General features: G+C 45.0%; 1 long non-coding RNA gene across 1 annotated transcript; it reads left to right on the forward strand.

Moving 5' to 3' along the window:
• Window positions 1-1,973: 1,973 nt before the first annotated feature.
• LOC102965563 lies at window positions 1,974-9,553 on the forward strand. The gene is made up of 2 exons (XR_444202.3): window positions 1,974-2,327; window positions 9,265-9,553. It is a non-coding gene; the product is annotated as an uncharacterized LOC102965563 (long non-coding RNA).
• Window positions 9,554-22,089: the final 12,536 nt, after the last annotated feature.

The following is a 22,089-nucleotide window of genomic DNA, read 5'->3' on the forward strand; positions in this document are numbered from 1 at the left end:
GGAGGAATAAGAATCCAGAATGGATTATAACAGTGATTACTTTCTTAGCCACAGCTCATAGGGTTTTTGTTCTTTGGTGGTGAGGAATAAAAAATTTATAGCAGACTTTGACATACTCATTATAATTTATAAAATACATTTGTGGCAATGTCATCTTCATAATAAACTACATATAAAATCAAAAAAATTATAAAAGCAAAATGAGGTCTGTAGTCTAGTTAATGGTAATATACTAATGTCAATGTCCTGGCTTTGATATCATACTACAGCTTGTCATCACCATTAGGGAAGCTGGGTGAAGGACATATGTGACTGTGCTATTTTTCGCAACTTCCTATGAGTCTATAGTTATTTCAAAATTAAAAGTTACAAAAAGCCCTCTATTCGTCATTTTCATTTATCATTTGCTTAATCATTTATTCATGGTGTTAACTCTAATGATAACCCTCCATGTCAAAACAAAAACAAAACAAAAAACCCAAACCCTCAAATAATCAGCAGATCTCCTTGTTTATTCTCAAAGCATTGCTGGGAGCTGTCCCGAGCCTGCCCGTGATCCATCTGCGCACTTGTCTTACCCTCCATCTCTGACAGAAGCATTGAGGGTGGACGCGATTGTCCTTTGTTGGCAGGGCTTCATCTAGACCGTCCTCCGGGGTCGGGAGATTCACTCTTGGTCTGTCGTCCGTGAATTTACGCAAATTCTTAAGGACTTTATCTTTTCAAACACTGTTCCTTCTAAAGTCACTGAATTTCATGTGTTTATCTCCATTGTTTAAAACACTCACACTCAATATTTGTAATTCTTTTAGTCCTTTGAAACTTCATGGGTGCCCCTCTTATTTGGGTCCATTGAAATTTGGTCAACAAGTTTATTTACAGGCATACTTTCTATGTCTTTCGTGAATTCATAGCATTTGCTTATTTCTTCAAAGCTTTGGTCTTTCCATACTTGAATCCATACCTTTTGAGCTCTTGCTCAGATGTAGATTCCTCTTAATAATTTAGTTTGCCTCTTCTGATGTGTCCTCTACATGCCCTTCCTTGAGTGGCGGAATGACTAAAATCACACACATTCCTTCAAGTGCTGACCCATCTAGGTGTTGTACAAGATAGATGGAACCAAACTTTTAGAATCCAGGACCGGTGAAAGGCTCTTTTACATGCTAAGTTTTACAGGTGTAAATTTTTCTTCTAGACTTTTTTCTTCACTTGTACTTTTTTTTTTTTTTTACCAATTGAAATATGCATAAAAGGAACACAGAGGGCAGCCTCTATCAAAGGAATTGAAAGCTTTGCCCGAGAACACCAGGCACTGGGGAGAAATGTTTCCCAGGCGCCCATAGCAGGCAGAGACAGTGAAAGAGGAAAAGTGAAGGTAGCAGACATTTACATAATGACATCAACATATTTTAGCTGCCAGCTGTGAGCTGTCTCCAATTCTTCTTTCACAAGCTCCTCAAAGTGCTAGACCCAGAGTGACCCCTGGGTTTTATTGGCCCCAAGGGCAACTCTGAAAGTAACTACAAGTAAGTTTCCTTTTGTTTCTAATGCTGCCCAGAATACTGAGCAGGATTTTCTTATCCTGATAAGAAAAACACAGCGCAAGTATTTTTGGCAAATAATCTACAGTGAATACTATATCTGTTCTCTGGTAACTGATGGCCATCATTGTATGGTTTGACTTGTTCAGATCTGTCCGCTTTTAATGTGTTTTTATACATTTGCCTACCATGCTTTCTCTCTTTTGCTTACTCAGTTGTTCACTGGTTTCATGTCATTTCTCATTTGCTTATTATTATGCAAGTCCCTGGGTTATGCCCTGGGAGCACACCACAAATATCACTATGACTGAGTGCCCGACACTCAAAAAGGCAGTTGGTAAGTGGGGCACGTGACCCAGCCCAAGCCAATTAGCGTATCACATACTCCTGGCTACAGTGATTGGTCCACAGACAGCACGTGTCCAAAGACAGTCCAATCAGAGCCCCCAAGGGCTCTCGTGTGAAAGCCCCAGGATGACCCAAAGCTCTCCTACCTCTTTCTCTCTACATCCCCAGCACGTAGAGGAGCCCTTGGCATGTAGTGGCCCCTCAATAAGTATTTTTTGAATTATTGAATGCTATGCCTTTCTTTCTTATTGTACCAGAAATCTGAGAGGACACGAGAGGCTAGACCTGCCATCTTACCCCCTCAGGGAGCCTGAGACTGAGCCAACAGAGCACAAAGCATGCGGCAGGCAGAGACACGTGATTACATCTGGGAGCCCTGAATCTTGCCATGCCTGAAGCCAGAGCTGCCCTTGGTCTTCTCACTTCCATGAGCCAGTAAGTTTCTGTTTTGCTTAATCCGTGTTTAGTTAGGTTTATGTTATGTCACTGTTTACTGCCGAGTCCTAAATGAAAAAATTAAAAGAAGGGTCATGCCCCAGCCTTAAACTGGAGCATTTCAATCCCTTGGAAGGTGAAATATGGAGCACAGGCACGTGGGATGGGAGTTTGACGGAGGTGCTTTCCATGACGATGTGCTGATGCCTGTGGCAGAGGGGTGATGGCAGCAGGCATAGAGACAGCACTGGCGATGGTGACGATGCTTGTAATAATGGTGGTGAAGGGGCACGTGGGTGGCTCAGCCGGTGAAGACTACAACTCTTGGTTTCCGCTCAGGTCATGATCTCACGGTTTGTGGGGTTGAGCCCCGCAGCAGGCTTTGTGCAAACAGCATGGAGCCTGCTTGGGATTCTCTCTGTCCTTCTTTGTCTGCCCCTTCCCCACTCGTGTGCAGGCTCTTCCTCTCTCTCAAAATAAATAAACATTTAACATGGTGGCGGACCCAGTGGTGTTGGTGATGCTGCTAATGGTGATAATGGTGGGGCGGGGGGGGGGCTGGGATGGCTGCAGTGGTGGCCATTAGCACCAACTGACTCTCCTCCTGTCTCCTCCAACACTCAGCACCACCATAAACTAACCTTACAACTGCCTCCAGAATAAGAAATCTTAGAACTAAAAGAAACCTCAAGAAAGTATCTAGTATGAGCCCCGCATTGTGCTGAGCATGGAACCTGCTTGGGATTCTCTCTCTCCCCCTCTCTCTCTTTCCCTCCCCTGCTCATGCATGCTCTCTCTCTCTCTCTCTCTCAAAATAAGTAAATAAACTTTAAAAATTAAAAAAAAAAACTGATCTTGAACTTCTAGCCTTCAAAACTATGAGAAAGTAAATTTTTGCTTACCTACTTTATGCTACTTTGTCATGGCAACCCTAGAAAACTCATGTAGGGTCAGTGAACTAGTATTTCTTAATTCCCCCCAGTTTGTTCTAAGACTCAATCAGTGTCTAGAATAATTGCCTTAAAAGGTAAACTTACATTTTCCAGCCCTCTTTCAAGACACTGGCCACACTTCACCTGTCCTACCACAGGTCCAACTTCCCTATGAAAGTTCCTAACCTCAGTTAGGACCTTCACTGCACCATCTCTTAGAAGTACCATGCCAGTGCCAAGAACTCATTTGCTCCTGCTAGCTCTTCCCCAACCCCAAAGTTTTCACCTCTCCCTTCCCCCAAACCACATGCAAGTCAAGCTTTTATCAAGCATTTACTAGGCAAGGTGCCATGATGCCTAACCACATAATATATTTTTAAAGAAGGGACTTTCAGGGACCTTTTCTCCTGAGCAAGGTGGGGGGGTGGGGGTTGCAGATTCAAGCTTTGCACTGCATCTCTCAAGTTATGCCAACCGGGAACCTATCTAAACCACCTGTTAAAAATTTGATGCTAAGTTCTCAGAGAGCTAGAGCAGGAATTTATTTAAGATTTTGTTTTTAATCAAATCTCTACATGCAATATGGAGCTTAAACTCACAACCCTGAGATCAAGAATTGCATGCTCTACAGACTGAGCCAGCCAGACAGCCCTAGAGCGGGAATTCCCACCACCGGCACAAGGAAGGGAATGAACCCTTGGTTCAGGCAAAGCACCATGAATGAGTTGGTAAATTCACCTTGGCAACTTTGAGCTGTGTTCTCAGTTTCTGTGCACAATTTTCTTTGTCCCAGACTGCCTTGCTACTCTACCAACTAATGCTAGTGAGAAGGTATGTCCATTAATAGTTAAGAGCATAAGCCCTGCACTTGGAAGAACCTGGTTCAAATCCTAGCTGCTCCACTTCGTAGCTCTCTAGAACAGCATCCTAAACTTGGGAATATGCAGAAGAGGTTCCTGGGTGTTCTTTTGGTGCAGTTTTTGGACTTGACTTTCTACTGAGTAGGCAATTTTCGTCTCTGTAGGGGCAGAGGTTAACTTGTAAATTTTGGTCCAGTTAAGATGCAAATAATTTAACTCTGGTGGTAGAATTGGTTCCAAGGGTTATGGTTTATGGCCCTGTTGGACATTAACCAGCTTTCCATCTAATCCAGTAATATTTCTGTATTGAGTTCCTGCTGCTGCTATGATAATTTACCACATCTTAGGGCTTAAAACAACATAAACTTATCTTAGTTCTAGAAGTCAGAAGTCCAAAATCAGGTTCATGGGCTAAAATCAAGTGCCAGCAGGGTTGGTCTCTTCTGGGGGCTCTACAAGAGGATGTGTTTCCTTGCTTTTCCAGCCTCCAGGGTCACCTACATTCTGCAGCTTGTGGCCCCTTCCTCCATCCTCAAAGCGCATCACTCCAGCCTCTGCTTTCACTCTTCTGTCTCTCACTCAGACACTCCTGCCTCCCTTGTATAAGGATGCTTGTGATGACACTGCACTACCAGATAATCCAGAATAATCTCCCCATCTCAAAATCTACAACTTAATTACATCTGCGAAGTCCTTTTTACCTTTAAGGGGACGTATTCACAAGTTCTAGCATCGGGATGTGGACATCTTTGGAGGGTGGGGAGGCATTATCTAGGCTACCAGGCTTTCCTTGTATTTCTTTGTTAAATCATCTGCATATACCTAAATTCTCTAATGCTCTTTGGGTAAGCTTTAATATCCTACTGGTTCTCACACAAATTAAAGACTAAAAATCTTTGACATGTGATCATTTAATACTCACCTGAGAATCATGATGCACATTTTGTAAAAATACACTTAACATAGCTTCGTGACCCTAGGCAAGTCACTTAACCTCTCCAAGTTTTACATCTCTATAAGCAAGGATGACATAAATAATAATAATACTTAATTTGGGGGGGTTGTCATTGTAGGGGACAAATGAGACAATGTATGTACAACAATTGGTTCAGCGCCTTGTGCATCATAAGACCTCAATAAATGTTACATGCTGATGCCGATAAGAACCCGGACAAGTACTGTGGCCCCCTGTACCTCCACTTGCCTAAAACCAGAGTGCTGTGCTTAGCGCCCTCTATTTGCCTTTGTAGCTCCCTCTAGCTTTAGGACCAGTTAGCAAACATCAGGTAGTTTCATTCAAGTTGCAAAAAGGCGCCCCCTCTCGGCGAAGAAGGCATTGCAACTCCAGCCAGAGCACCTGACCTGGCAAAGGGGTGCTGACTGGTTTTCAGTCTCCACTTGCCCTTCCCCAGCCGGGTCCCTTTGTGGCACACACAAACTGTACACTCCGCGTGGGGAGTCCCTGACCATGATTTTAAAACTAATTGATGCTGGTGATTATCATAGGAAGCACTCCACATTGTTCTCTGGACAGAAGGAGAGTGATGTAATAATAACCTGAGCAGAAAGACAGGACTTGTCTTTGTACTGATTTCATGCCAAAACATGGCAAATTGCAACAGACAATTGCCAGGAAACTTATTAGCATCAATAATAATGTTCTTGCGCACACACACACACACACACACACACACCCCAAAACCAAACAAAACTAAATCTGCCCAGAACAACGGACAGTCATCATTCAACAGACTACAAACAGTTCCTCCCGTGGCATGTATAATGATGGATGAAACTCGGCACAAATGTAGTGTCCTGCAGCTATGGCTGCACTGACCCCAGAACTGCTTGAACTCAGGGTCATGTTTACACTGTAAATATGTAAATATGCTATGCAAATATGTATACTCGCTCCATTTCTTAAAAAAAAGAAAACAGAACCATGCTTAAGATGAGCAGAGCAGCCTTACCACTCAATGTGTGGTCTGGATCGCCAGCATCTACATGACCTACCTGGCTGCTGGTTAGAAATTCAGAGTCTCAGGTCCCCCAGACCTGCTGGATCCGAAGCTGAATTTTAACAAGATTCCCAGGCAATTCAAATGCACATCAAAGTTTAAGAAGCTCTGCTCTAAGAACTTCTGAGTGAAAGCGGTGGGTGGTAATATCCTTCTGAATAGCTGTCCCTCTTTGTAAGGAAAAATCACACCATTGCTACCAACCAGCAGGGATGTCAGAGAAGGGAAGTCACTGAAGCCGTCTTTCTACACAAACATTCATTAGGGTCTGTTGTATGCCAGACATTGTTCTAGATGCTGAGATACAGCAATGGAAAAGAAAGAGAAAAAGAAAAAGAAAAAGAAAAACCCTGCCCTGGAAGATCAAATGAATAGTCTATAGCATGTCAGGTGGTGGTAAATACTATGAAGAAAAATTAAAACAGGATAGGGAGGGTGACATTTTTGCACTTTTTTAAAAAAAATTTAAATCTTTCCTTTGTTTTCACATTTTTGCTTCTTTTTACTTCCAAAAGTAAAGGAGATCGTAGCTCTGCAGTTTTTGCGCTCTTCAACATCATGGTCAGGAGAGGATGCTTGTGCAAAGATCCAAAGGAAACAGAGACAAGCTTTGCAAATATTTCCTGGAACAGCATGGCAAGGAAAGGGAACGGCACATGCAAAGCCCCAGGGAGCAGAAATTACAGCATGTGTGTATGTGGACGAGAGTGACCCATTGATGATTGATCGAGGGAGAGGGAAGAATTGCTGATGATGTATGTTCTCATCAGTGGAAGAGGATGAGACAGAGGACACAACAGAGGCCAGTCCAGTAGGGGAGTATAGAGTCTGACCACTAATATGAGGGAAGGTAGAACACATGTGCCCAATGTGGGTAAGCTGGTAAATAAAGTGGCAAAGCTCCCAGAGGTTTCCTGTAGGGTTTAAGATTTCTCCTTGTAATAGGAGTCAAGTTCATGAGTTGAGAGAGAGAGAGAATACTAGAGGTATAGCAGAGAGGGTAGCGTTTGAAACGGCTGGAAGAGTGAACAGACCAGGGAAGCGGGTGCTTGTTAAGTAGCACTGATTCCTCCTGGTGACACAGCAGCTGTCTTTCTCCAGCCACGTTCAGCATCAAGTGGAGACGAGGAGAGAGTGGGGGGTTGGCAGTGAAGATAGGAGCGGCCTTCCCCAGGGAACAGGGGGCTCCCTCTTGACTGCTTGAACCTACAACCAGAAATGCTTAGTGTTGGAATTTCCCTGGAGATGGGGGCTGCTGGAAGCAGAAGCCAAGCTTCAGGGACCCCATACTGGAAACCTACATGAGTTCAAATCCTGACTCGGTCACTTACTACTCTGCATCCTGGGGTACGTGTTCTCACTTCCCTGAGTCTACACCCCTTCTCTTCAGGCTCTGCTCGTGTTAACGCCTCTGCCCAGAGGCTTCCTCTCCCTTTACCAAGCCAAGGAAATGGTCCTGGTCTGCTGCTTGAAGATACACATTTTAAATATTCAAATGACTGTTCATGTATTCATTCAGGGAATACTAATAGCTCATATTAGGAGAAAAAAATGGATAGGGGCATCTGGGTGGCTCAGTTGGTTAAGCATTTGACTCTTGATTTTGACTGGCGTCATGATCTCACAGTTGGTGGGATCAAGCCCCGCCCTGGGCTCTGCACTGACAGTGCAGAGCCTTCTTGGGATTCTCTCCCTCTCTGTCTCTGTCTCCCCTTCTCTCTCTCTCTCTCTCTCTCTCTCTCTCTCTCCGTCTCTCTCCCTCTCTCTCCCTCTCTTTCTCTCTGTCTCTCAAAATAAATAAATAAACAGTTTTTAAACAAAAAAGGACAACAAGTGGATAAATCCAGGTTCCAGTAGAAGTTCTACCAGTTACCAGTTTTATGAAACACACAGAAATAGCTGCACCAGAAAGTTTCTAACTACGCCAAGGCTCATTTTTCTCTGCTGCAAAACAGAAACATTAACACAATGTTCCTCACAGGGCTGTGTGAGAAATAAGTGAAATAATCAAGCTCACCCACAAAGATACTTAGTGCAGTGCCCAGGCACATAGTAAAGGCTCATTAAGCATTAGCCGTTATTAGTCACAGATATGTTTTGCTAGGCACTGTGCTAAGAGCTGGGGATGCAAGGATAAAGGGGGTCATTTGTGTTTCACACGATTCATATTATAGTGAGGGAGACAGTATCTAAACCAATACATTATAATTGTGATGCAATTAGACATGAGCTCTGCCAAAGACGTGTATACAGTTACCACTGACGGGTAATGAAGCAGAAGTTTTCACTGCACCTTGGGAAGATGAGAAGTCTTCCTGGGGTGATATTTGGAATGGTCTTCCAATGATGAGACATTTGCCAGATGGAGGAGGGGAAGGGCATCCCACATGGAAGGAACAACGTGGCATCTTGAAAGGGCATAGTGTATCCATGAAGCTGTGCGGAGCCACAGTCACTGGAATGGAGGGGACATGGAAAAGCAGAACAGCAGATGAAGCCTAAGAGGCAAAGGTCCCACGTGGGGAGGGCCATGTTTGCCACGCTAGCCCTTCCCACGTGATCTGATAAACCATGGGCAACTGTGTTCAGGCTTTTAGGCAGAAGAACAAGATCAGGATCCTGGCATTACAATGGAACATAGATGAGAGGAGGAACAAGGCTGAGGATGGGAAATGGCCAGGAGGCCATTGGAATAATGCAGGTGCGACATGATAAGAACTTGGACAAGGGCAGTGGCAGAGGGCATAGAAAGGAAGCTAAGGATGGGAGAGACCGTTCAGAAGTCAAATCCACAGTACTCAGGAATGTGTTGGGGCTGGATGTGGAGTAAGAAGATGAGGGAGTCATTCACCATAGCCTATTAAACTCACATAGCGATGGGTTAGTGAAGCGGAGGTTAAAAATGTTTTAGCAAGTGAAGGCTCCAAATCTAGGGCAGCTTGAGAGTTACCTTGGAGCATATCTTCTTTGACTCCCTGATGATGAACACTTGAGCATTTCCTGGTAATCATGTAATAGTAAAGCAAATAGCACCCATTGCCCTCAGAAAAGACTATATGACCACGTATCTATAATGCAAATATAATATTGCTATAATATTAACCATTATGCCATGTGCGTGCTACAGGAGATATGGAACAAAGAATACAAACTTAGCAGAGAGAAACGTCTACTCCATGGAGGCACTCAACCATGAGAACATTTTTGAAAGATAGAGATGGGCACTGAACGAGGGAGGAAATGCCTGAGCTGAGCAGGTGAGCAGGAAAGCATTTTTCAGGTGTGTTGTGACAGCCCTTCATCCTGTGAGCTGTTCCAGAACGAAAGGATCCATGATCAGAAAAGTCTGGAGATTCAACCCCCTGTCACAGCATGTCTCACAATTATCTTGACATATTAAAGATCCTGAGAAGCCCTGCAGTTAAAAATAATTTGTCTAGGGGCGCCTGGGTGGTTCAGTCGGTTAAGCGTCTGACTCTTGATTTTGGCTCAGGTCATGATGTCACAGTCCGTGGGATCGAGCCCCATATCAGGCTCCACACTGACAGCAGGGAGCCTGCTTGGGATTCTCTCTCTCCCTCTCTCTCTCTCTCTCTGCCCTTCTCTGCTCATGCACGCATGCTCTCTCTCTCTCTCTCTCTCTCTCTCTCTCTCTGTCAAAATAAATAAACTTAAGAAAAAATAATTTGTCTAGTGAAAAAAGCAAGTTAGTGGTTACTTGAGACAGGTGGTAGGAATAGGGAGGGGCACAAGAAAACATTTTGGGGTAACGTACATGTTCTATATCTTGATTGGGGTGGTAGGTTACATGGATGTACGTATGCGTCAAATTCATTGACCTGTACACAGAATGTAAACATTTTGCTGTACATTTTATGTGTAAATTATACCTCCTTTAACTTGATTAAAAACAATAACAATTTGTTGGGGGGCCTGGGTGTCTCTGTTGGTTGGGCATCTGGCTCTTGATTTTGGCTCAGATCATGATCCCAGGGAGGTGGGATGGAACCCTATGTTGGGCTGAGCATGGAGCCTGCTTAAGATTCTCTCTCTCTCTCTCTCTCTCTCTCTCTCTCTCTCTCTCTCTCTCTATCTCTCCCTCTATGTCCTGCCCCCATTTGCATGCTCTCTCTAAAACGAAAATTGTCTAAAAATTATTATAACTCGTCTTTTTTTTTTTTTGCCTTGGAGAACCTTTTTAATATTTTCATTAATATTCCCTCAAAAGGCCTATTTCTCTGAACACCATCTGGAGAAACACCAGTGTGTCCATTTCCTATGGCTGCTGTTACAAATTACCACAAACTTAGTGGTTTAAAACATCATAAATTTATTATCTTACAGTTCTAGAGGTCACACATCTGAAATGGGTCTCACTAAGCTAAACTCAAGGCGCTGTGTTTGTTCTGGAGGCCCTAGGGGAGGAAAGGATCTGTCTTCTTGCCTTTTCCATCTCCCAGAGGCCACCCACATCCCCTGCCTCAGAGGGTCCCCGTTCCTTCATCTTCAAAGTCAGCAATCATATCCCTGTGACCTCTACTTCCTTCCCCAGATCTCCTTCTCTGACTTCTACTTCCCTCTCTCACTCACTAGAACCCTTGCAATTACCCTGCACCCACTCACATCATCCAGGATTACGTCCTCATCTCAAGCTACTTAATTGGATCACATCTGCAAAGTCTTTTTTGTTGTATAACACTGCCAGTTTCCAGGAATTAGGACAACTTGGGAGACTGGGGGCATTATTCTGCTTAACATAACCAGTTTTTAGTGTAAAATAAGAGGGGTGAATAATAAGCCCAGAAATGAAGGTTGAGGAGGTTGAGGTCAGATCAGGCTAAAGAATTTGGTAAGCGACAGGCAGAATTTCTTTAACCTTAAATTGGTACATTTACATGTTTTAAAATATGAAAGCTATCATCGGGTATAAAGAGTTTTTCCTCGGATCACCAGCCATCCAGTTCCCCTTTATGGGACCAACAAATGTTACTTAGCACTTTCTTATATGTTATTTCAGACATAACCCATGCCTACATAATTCCTTTACACACATGGTAACATAGTATAAAAATTGTCTTGGTGACTTTCTAACTACTACTCAGCAATATAAGTTGGATATCACACCAGAACAAGACAATGAGAGCTTTTTAAAGAGTTTATTTATATTTTTTAGTAATCTCTACACCCAATGTGGGACTCGAACTCACAACCCCAAGACCAAGAGTCCTATGCTTTACCAACTGAGCCAGCCAGGCATCTCCAAAGAGAGCTTCTTTATTCATTTCAAATGGATACATAGCATTTAATTTTATGGACTGGTGATTCTTCTCATGGTTGTTCATTGGAATGGCCTAGGGAGATTTTGAAAGATCCCCAGGAGTTCCAGTTATCTTTTCTCTGCAACAAATCACCTCAAAGGTTAGAAGCATAAAACAATGACCATTTTGTTATGCTCACAATTTGGGGGGGGGGCAAGAATTCTTGTAGGGCACAGTGGGGACAGCTTGTCTCTGCTCCACAGTGATGGGAGGCTTTGGTGGGGTGACTTGGATGGCTGGGAGATGGCAGGAATGGTTTGATTGGAGCCGTGTATCTGGGGCTTTGATTTTGACATCAGTTGGAATGCCTGGTTACTATCCACATCATATCTGCAGAGGCTGAAATATCTAAAAACGATTCCTGACTCACATGCCTAGTGCCTGGGCTAGGATGGCTGTAACAGCTGGGGCTGAATGGACCTCTCTCTCTCTCTCTCTCTCTCTCTCTCTCTCTCTCTCTCTGTCTCTCTCTCTTCTTTCTTTCTTTCTCTCTCTCTCTCTCCCTCCCTCCCTCCCTCTCCACCCACCGCCTGTCTTCATGCAGCTGGTTTGGGCTTCCTCAAAGTATGGTGGTCTCAGGCTAGTCAGATGTCTTACAATGGCAGCTGGCTCACCCCAGAGCTTAAGTTCTAAGAGTCAATGCAAAAGCTACAAAGCTTCTTAAAACTTAGCCTTTGAGATCTCAGACGACCTATTTGATCCCCTTCTATTGGTTCAGCAAGTCCCTAAACAAGAGACTATCCCTGTTTAAGAGAGGGGGAATTAGACTCTACCTCTCAATGGGAGAAGTGGCAGAGACTTTCAGATCATCCTAATATACCACACCTAGGTGACCTGAAAGTGCAACCAGGCTTAAAAACCACAGTTAAAATGTTCCAGCCCTTATTAGCCAAGCCCTTATTGATGAATATGCTGGTTGCTTCAGATTTGCTGCTGCTGCCAGTGATACAGCACTCAGTATGAACAGCATTTGTGATTTCACACACGGGCAGATGTGTCTGGGGCAAATTCCAAGAAGTGAAACTGGTGTGGACTAAGGACACCGGGCTGGCTTGGTTGGTAGAACACGTGACTCTTGATCGTGAGATCGTGAGTTCAAGCTCCACAGTTGGGGGGAAACCAAGGGAAATTGGTGTGGATTACAGATTAGATACTAGAAGTTTTTGAGTGATAATAAAGTGACACAACCAAGGTGGAACTTTAGAAAATCCAGTCTGTCTGCACTGCCCGGGATGGAGCAGAGGGATGCAGGAATTGTAGACAGAGACCAGGTTGATTGTGGCCAGACTGTCTGGCGGGGACAGATCATAAGGTAGAAGTACATCTAGAAAGCGACAGGTGAGACAGAGCTCCTGAATGCTATGATTCTCGTTACAGGTGATGGAAGACAGAGGGTAAGGGGGTGATAAACTTATCAGTAGGGATAATATGCACTGGAGTGCTCATGGCCAGTTTCTGAGAAGGGGTGGGACTTCAGATGCAGCATGTAGGATGAGGGGAATTTTAATAGGCAGCAAGGAAAAGGGAAGACAATCTGGTCAGCAGCATTTCATGAGTTAGAAGCCACGGAGAAAGCTCCTTCTTGAGATAGATAATCCAGCTCAAGCACTTAGGGCTTAGCTGTTACCTGTCACACAGCAAGTATTCAAAACGATGATGCATTATTCTCAATAATAGCCAGTAAGATCTACTAAAAGCTTAACAAATTGGAACAAGACTTTGGATGACAACTGTCAATGCTCTCATTATTTCTAAAGAGATCTACACGGAATGGGAAAAGCTTTGGTTCGGCCATCGATTCTTCAACCATAGGCCCAATCCGAAACCGAGAGGGGTTTCCTCATTCTGTCCTAGAACCCCTCATCAGCTTCCCTTCCTTCCGAGGGATGATCAGTGAGAACTGACGCTAGCTGCACAGAGAATCCCTAGAACCCCATTCCTGACCCACCATCACCCACTCAGCCTGGTGCTCCTGGTACTCCTCTCCTTGCCATCTGGTGACACTTGGGCCCAGGAGTTGATGCTCTTTGGGGTGCATTAACAAAAGATCCCAGAGCAACTCTGAAAAGGGTCTCGCTCTAAGTGCTGGAAAGACCTTGTCTGAAGACTTGATACAATTCTGGGTGGTACATGGTAATGAAAAGAAGTAACATCTGGATAGTATATTAGGATATGGCTAACTTCAGTCATCCTCTGGGTCTCAGCTTAAAAAGTCACTTCCCATGGGGTGCCTGGGTGGCTCAGTCAGTAAAGTGTCAGACTTTGTCTCAGGTCATGATCTCACGGTGAGTGAGTTTGAGTCCCACATCAAGCTCTGTGCTGACAGTACAGAGCCTGCTTGGGATTTTCTCTCTCTGCCCCTTCTGTGCTCTCTCAAAATAAACAAATTTTTTAAAAAATCAATTCCTTGGGGCGCCTGGGTGGCTCAGTCAGTTAAGCCCCAGACTTCAGCTCAGGTCATGATCTCATGGTTCGTGAGTTCGAGCCCCACACCAGGCTCTGTGCTGACAGCTCAGAGCCTGGAGCCTGCTTCGGATTCGGTGCCACCCTCTCTCTTCCTCCCCACTGCTCGTTCTCTCTCCCTCTCTCTCTCTCTCTGAAACAAATAAACATAATAAAAAAAATTTTTTAATCACTTCCTCCACAAAGTCCTAACAACCCTGACACTGTTTGAGTGCCCCCAATATGTACTTTCCTATACTCTAAGCAATTATGACACTATTGTTATTCTTGTGTATATGTCTCCCTTATATACACACTCTCTCTTATAAATGAACTCTTGTTTGCACATCTCTGTGGTAGAGAGACCCCAGTGACTCCCACTTCCGGTTTTCTATGCCTTGGTATAATCCCTTGCCCCTTGACTATATAGACAGGACCTGTGACTTGCTTCTAATCAGTAGAATAGACAAGGTCAAGGGATATCACCCCCAAGGCTGTATTAGCTTATATAACGCTCCATCTCGGCAGACTGGAGCAGGAGACTCTGCTGGCTGGCTTGATGAAGTCAAGCCGTGCTGAAGAAGCCGCCGTGGCAAGGAGCTGCAAGTAGGCCCCCGTTATCATGGGCGGCCTCTACGGCTTGCAGATGGAATGCAGCTGACGGCCAGCCAAAACCGAGGCCCACGGTCTTACCGTGATAAGAAAGTCAACTCCTCCAGCAAGCTGAAGAAGCTTGGAAGCAGACTTCCCTCCAATCAAGCTTCCAGATCAGAACGAACCCAGTGGACACCTTGAGTGCAACCTTACAAGACCCTGAGCAGAGGAGCCAGCTAAGCTGTGTCCAGACCCTTAACCCACAGGAAATGTGATATAAAAATGTATACTTTCAAAGCCTCTAAATTTCTGATAATTTGTTACAGCAATAGAAAACAAATATATCCCCCACTAGACTATAAGCTCTGTGCGGGCAGGAACCACCTCCATGGCGTACCCCTCATTGTACCTCCAGCAACCTACAGCGTGCTTCACAAATATCTGTGGACTGGATGTACATCATCCCTACAACACTTATAAGCACTCCATAAGGAGGATCATTTTTACTCGAGTTTTCCTCGAGTGAATCCAAGATTCACACAGAAAGAGAAGAGACAGGACTTGAACGAGCATTTCCTCAGACCGGACCCCAAGCTCACTCTCTCACATCTGTAGGAACAGTGCGGGCTTTCCATCCCGCCAGGCCCAGTAGAAGCCTACACGCATTACTGTCCCTCACCCACACTCACGGCAGACATCACGGATAAATCCCTGTATGCTCTCAGGCTGAGTCCATTGCAAACCTTCTCAACTCAGCATTTCGGTAGCCACGAGCAATTGATCAGAGCTGGCCCAGGAGAGGAAACCTATTTATCATCTGAGCTCTCAGCTCCTAGTTCTCTCCATATCTCCGTGCAGCTGAATTTGGGATCTATCCCTAGGAATGTGCAGGAAATAATAGGAAAGCAACGAAAGGCTGGGCATAGATAGAGTGGTACCCAGGAAAGAAAAGTCGAGAAAAGAAAAGGGAGCTAGGGGTGGGGGGGCAACGTTCCTAGAACTTTCCCTGCAGAGGAAAGCCCTACAACATTTCCAGGCAGGAAATTCCACTAATGACACATGCTACAGCTGGGTTCTCTCATGGATGAATTCCCTAAGTTAGCTGATGGATTCTTCCTTGCACAGAAATTGGATTCAACAATTTGAATCCTTTTTTAAATTATTATCACTGCCATGCCACCCCAGCTGATGACTACACCAGGGGAGCAACGGACTGAACATTTGCCATGGCTGATATTTTTGTTGTTTTGACAATTAAGGTGTTATGTTTGCCTGAAGGGTTATAGTTTTGCTATTTTAAACATTAATCTCCAGAAAAGAAAGCTAACTGTTCAAACAAGGAATACCTATGCCGCCATAAATATGATAGAGCCTTGAAGTAAGAAAAAAGATTGAAAAGTGAGGAAAACAGTCAATGAAACAGTTGTCTGGCTTTGACTTTATTTGTTAGTAAATTGAGTCAATCCACTTTGCTCTAGGCATTAAATAGACCAGGGTTACCAAAGATATTATGCTGACAATACCACCTCTCCTGCCATGGCAGGCATTACTAATTAATCACATCATTCCTTCCTCCCTGAGTCCCAGCTTGGTCTTGGGAACCTTCCCAACATGGAGCTCCAAGCAGCCAATAACAATCTATCATGTTGGATCTCCAGGCAAAACTACTTGCCGTCCAAGATTATCGGCATAGCCCCAACTCACAAGTTAGCAAACAAACAAACAAACAAACAAAACCAGTAGAGTGAAGCTTTAAGATTAAGAACACAGAAACTGGACTAAGAGTGTCTGGATTTGAAGCCCATCCCTGCTATCCATTAGCCATTCCATGCCTCAGTTATGTCAGCCATAAAATGGGGATAATAACAGCATCTACCTCACTAAGCTACAATGTCGATGACATGAGTTCAAATACATACAGATCCTGGAAGAGTACCTGGCAATGGCACTGGCTGTTCTTATATTTTGATTCCCTTTGTTCCATGTACAAAATCTAGCCCTTCTATCGGACCGTAGGTTGTTCAAAGGTAAGCAACATGCTTTTTCTTCTTTGCATCCCCAGCGTTTAATACACAATAGGAGCTGAATCAGACTCTTCCAGCCAGACCGGCAGACTCACCATTTCCACCCTTGCACCTTGTGCATTTCTGCTTCTGTCTCTTCCACAGCTTCTCGCCTCCCCCACTGCTTCCCATCCCCCCACCAGCCTCCATGTCTTTACGGCTCCCCTTCATCTTCTTCATCCCTCGACTCTCCCCGCCAAACCCACCCCGCCAATATTCACCTGATCTCTAGCCATCCTTCAGAGCCTACCCACCTGGAGTCCTTATTCATCTGTTCACCAAATATTTCCAGCTCCCTGCTTTCTGGGCTCGTAGTGGAATTTTACTTCCTGCCCTGCCCCCTGTGGTGGGGTGCAACCATATTAAAAGGTTGGCCCATGAGTGGAGAATTTGATTGCTGGTGTGAGACCCTCCCAATCTCAGATCCATTTCCTCTGCCACAACAAGAAGCAAAGATCCAACCTGAGGCTGCTCTATCTGTCTGGTCTGGAGTGAAATTAGGGGAGCAGAGCCACCAGCTGACCCATGATGGACCAATAGCATGAATGAGAAATAAATCTTCATTTTTTTAAGCCACGGAAATTCATCATTACTATTTCTGCCACCATCACCTGATCTATCCTGACAGATACATTACCTTAAGGTCAGCGCCCTCCTACAAGCCTGCTCTAGGCTCCCCTGACCCACAATTTCTCCAAAAGGGCAGGAAAAAAACTCTTACCCATTTTTATCCCCAAATCTAACATACTGTCACACAGTATGTTACCCATTAACATAAGTTGGGTTTAATCTCTGGGCCTCTAGTTTTTCAATCTATAAAACAGGATAATGAATTTCTTGCTCTTCTTACTTTGCAGGGCTGTTGTGCTCCTAGAATGGAATTATGTGTAAGACAATGCTTTGTGAACTATAAAATGATGAACTCATCTCAAGCATTACTATTAGATAATAAACTACTGAGAAACATTCTCGGAATTCATCCATTCATCTTATACTTGGTACCGTTCCATTTTGATCATTACCTACCTACACACACGTCACTTTTTAAGTTCTGTAACTGTTCTTAAACTCAGGAATGATAACAGTGGTCAACACCTATTGAATGGTCAATATATGCCATGCACCGTGCTGCGCGTGCTTTTCATGCCCTTGTCTCTATAATCCTCAAAGAGTCCTAGGAGAGGGACACCATATGCCTATTTACAGATGGCAAAACTGAGGTTCAAAAGAGTTAAGTATTTGGCCTGAGGTCAAGTGGCAAGAAAGTTGCAGAGTCATGAGCTTGGTCAATAACCCCAAGTATTTGGAGCCCTTGGAATGGAAGCTATTAGCCACAGCACTATTCTCTCTCCCAAGGAAGGTATGAACCAAACATTCTTCAAACCGGGCAGGAAGGACCACTGCGTGCTCAGGAGTCCCTGGTGTGGCCACCGAACAGACAGCATAGACTCCGTGTATGCAGACTGCCAGACACTCCACTCGCTTCCCCCGAGTCACACGGGCTGAGCTGCTGCTGTGTTTTAAAATACATGCATCCAGGGGTGCCTGGGTGGCTCAGTTGGTTAAGTGGCCAACTTCAGCTCAGGTCACTATCTCGCGGTCCGTGAATTCGAGCCCCATGTCGGGCCCTGTGCTGACAGCTCAGAGCCTGGATCCTGTTCAGATTCTGTGTCTCCCTCTCTCTGACCCTCCCCCGTTCATGCTCTGTCTCTCTCTGTCTCAAAAATAAATAAACGTTAAAAAAATAAAATAAAATAAAATACACACATCCAGGAGGGGGGGGGGGTGGGTGATGGGTACCAATTTGACAATAAACTTCATATATTGAAAAAAAAATTAAATAAATAAATAAATAAATAAACATAAATTAAAAAAAATAAAATACACACATCCATGTAGATGAGTCCACCCCCAGTTTAGGAAACTCAATACATACAAGACACACACACACACACACACACACACACACACACACACAAGCGTGCTTCTCACTTTAGAAATATTTATGCCATAAAAAGCATTTAAAATAGTGCCAGCTTTGTGAACGTCTGCCTGGTGCGGTCACACAGGCCCAGCCCGCAGAGGCCCCGTGCCTGGTGTTTAATGCTCTGCAGTCACCATCTTGAAGTTCTCAGATTCCACCCCTGAGTATGTGTTTTGCAAGTGAAGTTGGATGGGACGATGGAGCGTGCTTCAGAGGCCTGGAGCCTTAGCTCACACCCAGTCCCAGCTCCTGCCACCTCGTAGCTTCCCAGGGGAGGACTCTCAGCTGCCCACGCCCCCACCCCACATGCTCCAGAAGCCCCTTCCCTATCCTCACCTGAGTGAGTACCCACGTGGAGACGGCTGGGCCAGGCAGCGTGTGGGGCAAAGTACTAGAATCCACATCCGGGCATATTATCTAACCTCTCTAAGCCTCAATTTCTTCATCTGTAAAATGAACAAAAAACCAATACCTGCTCCATGGGGTTGCTAGAAGAACTAAATCTGAAAACCCCTGGAACGTAGCACGGTACTTGGGACGTAGCAGCGGCTCAATAAATGGCAGGTGTTACATTCTCACCACAAGCTCTGAGACTGGTACTGTGACCCAGGTGTCAGATGACACTGACTGTCAGTCACAGATGTGACTCAGGCCTCAGAAGATCAGGCTCCGCAGCCAGGGGCCCCCTAAGTGGGAGAGTCCAGATGCACACCTACGGCTGCCTGCCAGATGCCAAAACCCATGTGCTGGACCACCATCCCCCACTGCCTCTATCACAGAGCGGGGCCTGTCTTGATGGCCAATGTCACACTCCAGGCCCAATTCTGAGGTCCTCAAACCACACAGCCCTCCCAACAGAACCTTTGTAGCAGTCAAAGTCCTGGTGGGGATCAAGATAGCCCTGCTAGGTAGCGACCGCGACCGCCAAGTGCGCCTGCCCCAAGAGATCTCCCGTCTGTCTGACTTCCCTTCCAGAGAGGCTCATACAGTGCCACGCCCAAACGGGTACTTGATGAGCTCCTTTGATACAAATCTAGTAGCTGATAAGGCTATACAGCACCTGCCTAATATTTGATGCTGATGCTGAACAGTAGGAGGCATCCAACAAGAAAAACCTAGGAGAATCTCAATAGAAACTAAAGGCAAAGGAAAAAAAGTGAAAAAGACAGACCAGGCACCAACTGAATGCTTGAAACCAAGGCTTTTATGCCTTTGAAACGGATTCCGGGGAAAAGGCAGCAACGCCTGCAGACAGTTGGAGGGCTTTTCTCCCCTGGATTGTTGCACCGCTGGGGAGTCTCCGATGTCGAATCTCACAGGTTGGAAGCACAGCCCCGGAGTCCCTGTGCAGCAGGGTGCGCATGAGTCAGCCCTGGAGCTGGCGCGGCCCCAGGGCCTCGCGTGGAGTCCAGACCCATCTCTGACACATGCGGGAGAGCAGAGGCAGGAGTGGGTGTTTGCTGACAAGCAGCTTCATGGGAACGCTCGCCTTGGCATTTCTCAGTGCTGAATCAGGGAGAAAAGTTGGGCAGGGTGCCTGCGAGGTTCAACGGACTGGGGAGCAGGGAAGGGGAGGGAGGGAGAGACCAGGGCCCGAGGCGAGGCGGGAGGGTGGTAGTCGCAACAGCAAAATGACCACCCCTGGCGGCCCAGGTGGGTGCATTCCACGCTCTGTCCTGTTTGTCCTACCACAGCCCTAGGCGGCGAGGAATCCCCTGGGGGAACTCTCTTATTCTCTCCTGCTCAGGAGGAAACCAGGGCTAAGAAAGACCAAGGGCTGCACAGCTAACTAGTGGCTAAAATGGAATCCACACTCCAGTCTAACCAAAGCCTGCCATTCTCCCACATCTGACCCATCACTTGGCCCTACCTCTGATACGCCCCGTCTCACCCTGCGCTCCCCTGCTTCTCCTCCAAAGCTTAGCGAGAGCCAGACAGACGCAACAAATGTGGAGAATGGCATTCACCTCTCGCACAGACTGGGAGGGAGGGAGCGGCCCCCAAAAGCAGGGGCCTAGGTGTGTTTTGCTCAGCCCTGAGTAGGGCCATCCTACACCTGTTGATCCAGATGAAGAGAGAAAAAGCCAGACCTCCCCATTCCTCCCTGATTGTGTCATCCTGAGCAGCACCGTCCAATCAAAATATCATCCAAGCTATGTATTATGAGTTTCTAGTTACCAGATCTTTAAAAGGAAAAAGAGGTGAAGTTAATTAACAGTATGTTTTATTTAATCAAATCTATCCAAAACAGTACTATTTCAAGACGTAATCAACATAAAATATTATTGAGATACTGCATGTCCTTTTTTTTTGTATTAAGTCTTCAGAAGCCGATGTGCTCATTATACTTGCTCAACTGGGACTAGCACACATGAGTCGTGGCTGCCATATTGGATGGTGTAGACCTACAGGGCAGGAAAATACTTAAACGAATACGCACGCTCCATGATGAGAAGGGTTTTTTAACTGTCATACAGGGAGGTTGACTTTTTTTATTTACAGTCTATGAATTTTAACACACGTATGGATTCATGTAACCATCACCATAATCAGGATACAGAGCAGTTCCATCCCCACCAAAGAATTCCATCCTCCACCCATGCCAATGGTTTTTCCATGCCAAACTTTCCATCCTCCCCCAGTCCTGGTACACATGGAATCATACGGTAGGTAACCTTTTGAGACTGGCTTCGTTCACTCAGCGTGATCTCTCCGAGATTCATCCAAGTTTGTTGTGTGCCTCGATGCTTCGTTCCTTTTTACTACTGAGTTTTAGCACAATGTATATATATATATACACCACAATCTTGCATATCCATTCAGCTGCCGACGGATGTTGGAATTGTTTCCAGTTTGGGATAATTATGATCAGAGCTGCTGTAAATATGTGCACAGGATTTGTGTAAACATAAGTTTTCATTTCATATCTCAGGAATGGAGTTGCTGGGCCACGTGGTAAGTATATGTTTAACTTCATAAGAAACCACCAAATTGTCTTCCAGAGTACTTGAACTATGTCTTATTCCCATCAGCAACGTGGGAGAGTTCCAGCTGCTCGGCATCCTTTTCTGCACTTGATGTTGTCCGTATTTTTATTTTAGCCGTTATGATAGGTATGTAGTTGTGTCTCGTTATGGCTTTAATTTGCTTTTGCTTAATGCCTGATGGTGTCGACATCTTTTAATGTGCCTCTGTGCCCCTCCATACGTCCTCTATGGTAATATGTCTGTTCACATCTTTTACCCATTTTTAAATTAGGTTGTGTGTTTTTAAGGTTTTGTATATTCTAAATACAAGACCTTTGTCGGATATGTGATTTGTATAATATTTTCTCCCAGTCCCTAGGTTGCCATTTTATTCTCTTAACACTGTCTTTCACCGAGCAGAAGTTTTCAATTTTGATAATGTTCAACTTAACAATTTTTTCTTTTATGGACTTTGCTTTTGTTATCAAGCACTCTTTTGCCCAACCCCAGGTCATGGAGATGTTCTCATATTCAGTCTCTGAACAACAAATCACATGTTTCATATGCAAGGGGTTGAAACTCCTT

This window comes from Panthera tigris, chromosome F2 (genome assembly GCF_018350195.1).
Source record: "Panthera tigris isolate Pti1 chromosome F2, P.tigris_Pti1_mat1.1, whole genome shotgun sequence".
NCBI lineage: Eukaryota > Metazoa > Chordata > Mammalia > Carnivora > Felidae > Panthera > Panthera tigris.